The sequence below is a fragment of the Papaver somniferum genome, chromosome 1 (genome assembly GCF_003573695.1).
Source record: "Papaver somniferum cultivar HN1 chromosome 1, ASM357369v1, whole genome shotgun sequence".
NCBI classification, from domain to species: Eukaryota; Viridiplantae; Streptophyta; class Magnoliopsida; order Ranunculales; family Papaveraceae; genus Papaver; species Papaver somniferum.
In genome coordinates this window covers 187,006,524-187,012,503 of record NC_039358.1, presented here as the reverse complement: position 1 = coordinate 187,012,503, position 5,980 = coordinate 187,006,524, and positions in this window count along the sequence as shown.

Sequence of the window (5,980 nt, the reverse complement as noted above, 5' to 3'; positions counted from 1 at the left end):
ATACATTTCCTCATGAATTTCCTCCTTTTGTAGGTGAAGCAAAATATGATCTAAATATGCATGAATTCGTGATGTAGATCTATCAAAGTTTTGCTTACTGAGTCTTAAAGCTTCTGTGGTGGAGTCTAAATTCATGGGAGTACAAAATTCTTCATGTTCAAATTGTGGTGAATGGTACATGCGTGCATGGTCATTAGGGTTTACAAAATATTGATCGCAACCCTCAAAGGATTGATTATGGTCCCAATGACTACCATTCTCACAATTTATGGGCATTTCATACCTTGGATTTTTTCTAGATTGCCTAAAATTATGCAAAATATGACAATTCTCAACAGGGTGGTCTAAACTACCACATGCGGGACATGCATAGATTTCAGGTTGCCTAAGAAAATTAGATGTGACAGATTCCTCATGTGATTGCATTTCTAAATCTGCGATTCGAGCTTCTAATTGATCGATCAGTGATGATTGTGTGAGTGAGGCACTAGCAAAATGTTCATTTTCACGTTGTGATGAATGATGCATGTGTGAATAGTCATTAGGGTTCATGTATTGAGGCTCGGGACTCTGAAAATGTCCATTATAATTCCTATGACTATTGACATCATGGTCTATGGGAGGTTCATAACGTGGAGTATGTCCATACGCAAGTTCTCTAAGGGATTTGTTGTATTCCCCAACTGTAGACCAAGATCTAGACATGATTGGGATCAAAAGCTAAGTAACTATGTTACAAAGCCCAAAATTTGGTTTTTAATGGGTTTGGATTTTTGGGAAAAATTTGGTTTTTATGGGTAACATTTGGTTTTGTCGGGTTTGAAAAAGAAATTTGGTTTTTAATGGGTTTTAGAAAATTTGGACTTAATGGGAAAAGAAAACACTTTGGTTTATTGGGTTTTGAAAACTTTGGTTTTATGGGATAAAAGGCCAAGCCCACTGTTGGGTTTTGGAAAAATTGTTGTGAAACAGAGCCCAACTTTCGGCCTAGAGTTTGGGTACACGGACCACTAACGACTTCAGCAAGCCCAGAAACTAACGAAGCCCAGCTAAGTTGGTAGGTTCAGTTAAACTTGTTTAGGTTGTTTGTTGGGTTTTTGAAACCCAAAATTTTGATAGGGACAATCCCACAGTTAAGCTCAAATACACACCCAAAAGTTAACTTAAATTACAAGCCCAACAAAAAAAATGGAAAAAATTATTACAAGCCCACAAATTAAAAATGGAAGCCCACAGGTTGGGTTCTCTTAATGGGTTTAGGCTTACTTGCTTAAGCACAGCCCAGCTGCTCAGTTTGGTTGCAAAAGCCCAGTTGGGCTTTGGATCACAGCAACAGCAGCTCCAGCAGGAGGTAGCAGCAGGAGAAGCAGCTCAGCAACACCACAAGTTCAGCAGCACCATAAGCAGTAGCTGAACAGGGGAAATGTTGCAGGCTTGGCAGCAACAGCTCTACAGGTTCAGCACAGAAGCAAGCTGCACAGGCCAGCAGCACAGGGAAGAGGAAGAAAGTAGCAGCAAGTGGCAGGCCCAGCTGCAACTCAATCAGCAGCAACAGCAAGGGCTCATCCAAGCAAAACAGAGTCACAACATCACAGCAACAGGAGCACCTGGAAAGCTCAACAGACACTGTCAAGAACAACAAGAACAGCAAGGGAAAATGATGCAAAGATGAAAATGCAAGTTATGATGAGATAAATGCTTACACTAAATGATTATACTAAATGCAAGATATGCAAGTGAATAGCAGCAAAAGAAAGCAAGGAAAAACAGCAACCACGCAATGCCAAGTCCCCGGCAACGGCGCCAAAAACTTGGTAGGCGAATATAGATGTGTAAATAAGATGAATAAATGGATGCCTACAGTGATACCGCAAGTGCACGGTGTTGTTGCAGTGAGTGCACAAGTACGGGTCGAATCCACAGGGACTTGGGGTGTTATGAAGTTTTCCTAGCTAAGCTAGATCTCTAAGTGTAGCAGTGGCAGTGAGCTAATGAAACAAAGGCAATAAGCCTAAGGCAGTGAAGGTGATATATTTACAGTGAGGTAGTGATATAGTAACAATGTGACAAAACAAAGACAATGGCCAAGGGCCAAAGGCAGTGACAGGGAAACAAAGTGGAAAAGTAGTGAAGAAAATGAAAACAGTGGGAATGGAAGTGTATGGAGATGGATGAGAATTCTCTTTCACCTAGCTAGTTAGCCTGGGATAAATCCTTGTCCCTAATGGACAAGAGGGTCTAGTTCAAGCTAGTCTCTTGGCCAGGGCAATTCATGTGGCAAGTTATCTAACCTAAAATCCTTAGATTAACCCCTAGCATTGCCTATCTGATTAAAGCATAAACAATCACAGGTCATTTAGGTTTCTAGGTCTCTAACTAATATGGCTGGTTAATCCCTTAGAACTACCACTAACCCCTAGCATTAGTGGTCTTTTTACAGCACCACTAATCACAAGTCAGTGAGGCTTTTAGGAATTTAGCTAGCCTAGACTATTTTGAGTTCTACAAGAATCAACCTAAAGGCTAACCAACAAGGCTTAAGGTTCTTCTCACCCTAGTGGTGGATTTAGAACATGCTGAAGTTAGGAGTTTTCATGTTTGTCAAGCATTAAGACTCAAAACAAGAACATGTGAGTCAAACAGGGGAATTACATGAACATTAACGTACACAAGAACATGAACATAACATCAGAACAAAGTTTAGAACACAAGAACAAAATTTAACAGTGAAGAACATGTACTGATAGTATTATGGAATTGAAATTGAAATTAAACATGAAATTAACCCAATTAGGGGTATCTCGGATGACCCAAGAACAGTTTTAACATCCTACATCAGTTTCTATTTATAGCTTACATTAAATTCCTAATTTCTAAAAACCCTAATTTTGAAAACCCTAAATTGATTTGGGGAAAATCAAATTCTCTCACCCATGTGTGAATTCTGCTCGACCCATGCCCTGTTGATGTTCCCTCTGCTCCTCCTCAACTCGAACTGCTCCCAATTGCGTCTACTGATGCCCTAGCTTTTCTCTTTCTTATCTGTAGCACCTAGGGTTGATGCTAAGAACAAGAAAGGGAAATACTAGGGAGCTGGATGATGGTGATGGCTCTGATTTGGTCGAGAGAATGGAGATGGTGAAGCTCGAGGTGGTGATGGAAGAGATGGTGGTGATGGAGATGGCAGAGTTTTCTCTGCAGACGGAGTGGAGGAGAAGAACTCGATGTTTGGGAAGAAGGGTGTGTTTGGTTTAGGTCGATGGGTTCGATGGCTAAGGTGTTGAGCGGAATCATCTGAAGTTGATGCGCAGCGAGGAGATCCGTTGGATAATCACTTACTAATTGAATCGAACGGCACGATGTAAACAAGCTATGAGCGACCGTTGGATTAAGTGATACAACGAAGCTGACGGCTCCAGATGGAGTTAGGTGTTGTAGTGTTAGACAGGAGCTTCAGACTTTGATGTACGGCGATGCTGCGACCGTAGGATGCTGAGATGATCCAATCTGACGGCTAGAAACGGAAACGGGTATGGATATAGGAAATGGATTTGGGTGAGGGTTTTGGGCCTTGGGTATGCCAAGCCCATATCTTCTTTAAGAACAATTCTTCCTCTTCAAGCCCACTTCTAATTGATCCGGCTCTTGCAAACATCATTCTTCGCTTCCTCCTAGAGGGAGTCTTTGCCGTTCCTTTGCTCTTTTCGCTCCGTGAGTTAACCATGCTTTATTTAGTACCTAAAAATGCAAAATTAATTAAGAAAAGTATTTATTCTTGAAAACAACGAAAACACAGATGGGATAAAATGTAGAATTAATGCACAAAAGATGAGTTAAATACCAAGAAAAATATATAGAAATATGCACTTTTTAGCACTCATCACTCGGCGCCTTGATCAGATTCTTCACTCCTTGCGAGAGTCCTTATTACCTTAGTCGCCCAACCTAAGTCATATGCTTAAGTTGAGAATCCAAGGTGCCTCTCCCGGATGGGCCTTATTGACCCCAAATCTCCATGACTCAGGTTCCGTGGCGGTGTAGCCTTTCCCTGAGCCATGTAACAGGTACCCCCTAATATGACGTACTTTAGGTCTTACATTTTCCTCTTGCGAAATTTTATTCGCGAACTAGGGTGTACGCCATAAAGGTTCGCCCCTTTCTTTTATGTCATTGTTCTGTGGTTATCTCTGCGATAATTTCGCACATCATGATCTTCTTTTGATATGAGTAATTCTGCAATTATTTCTTCAGAATTCATAACTTCTCAAAGCTTCTTACTGATAATATTTTTTCAAATACAACCTGTTCCATGGTCTGTCTAATCTATGACCAACATCTCTCCCTTCTGGATCCATTAATCTATAAGCTCCTGTTCCAACTATCTCCTTAATGATGTAAGGTCCATCCCATTTTTTCGCTAATTTTCCACCACTTTCTCGCTGATATATTGGTGTTTCTCGCAGAACTAAATCTCCTGGTTGAAATTCACGTATTTTGACACGTTTATTGTATTCTCGAGCTAATCTTCGCTGATAATTCTCCATACATTGTAAAGCCTTTTCTCTTCTTTCTTCTAATTCATCAAGTTTGTTTAAAATTAAACCCGCACTAAGATTTTTCTCCCAAGCTTCTCTTTTTGTTGTCGGAATAACAACTTCTGTTGGTAACACCGCTTCAACTCCGTATGTTAAACAAAAAGGTGACATTCCAGTAGCTTCTCTTCTAGTTGTATTATAAGCCCATACTGCATTTTGTACTTGTTCGCACCATGATCTGTGATGTCCTTCCAATTTCTTCTTTAATATATCTGCAATTGTTTTATTTGTTGCTTCTACTTTCCCATTAGCTTGTGGATACAAAGGAGTGGACTTTCCACATTTTATCTTGAATGCATTAAGTAACATTTCTATATTCTGCCCCTCAAACTGTTTCCCATTATCAGATACCAACTGTGCAGGAATTCCAAATCTGCAAATGATATTTTTCGAATATGAATGTAAATATATCTTTGTCGCGAATATGTTGTACTGCCTTCACTTCTGTCCATTTTGTGAAATAATCTGTTGCGACTATTAAGTATCTTCTTTGTCCAGTTCCTGGTAAAAATGGCCCCACAATGTCTAAGCCCCATTTTCCAAAGGGCGATACACTGGTTGAAGATGACAATGGTGCTCCTGGTGCATGTATTTTCTTTCCATGTCGCTGACAATCTTCGCAGCGTCTTGATATTTGTTTTGCATCTTCATGCATGTATGGCCAACAATAACCTTGCATTTTTGCTCTTTGTGCCAAAGATCTTCCTCCACTATGATTGCCAGCATCTCTACTATGTAACATTTTCATCACCTTTTCTCTTTCCTCTCGTGTCAAACATCTGAGTGATGATCCACTAAAGGATTTTCGGTATAGCAACCCATCTCTTAATTCATAATTCGTTGCTCGGCTTTTTGACTTGTGTGTTTCCAATCTATTTCTTGGTGTTTCTCCTTTCGCCAAATATGCGTGAAGTTCCATTCTCCAGTCTGCGACATTGTTCATTTGTTCTTCTTTTTCATTATCTATCATCACCACATCGACATCTTCCTCTTCTTTATTTATTGATGGTGACATAAGTGTTTGTATTTTTATGCATCTCGCAGTTGGATTTGTCATCATGCTTGAGATGAAAGCAAAAGCGTCTGCGAGTCTATTATCCTTTCTTGAAATGTTCCTCCATTTTATCTTTGGGATTTTCGCTGATAATTCTTCAACCAGCTTCTTGTATTTCTTCAAGGATGGTTCATTTGTAGTATATTCTCCTTTTATCTGGCGAATAACTAGCTGCGAATCACTAGTGATCCTGGCATTTTCTAGTATCATTTCTATTGCGAATTTTAAAGCATGTATCACAACTTCATATTTTGTTTCATTATTAGTGGATGCAAATTCCAATCTGAATGAAAAAGCCATCTTTATTCCTTCTGGCGAAATTAAAACAATT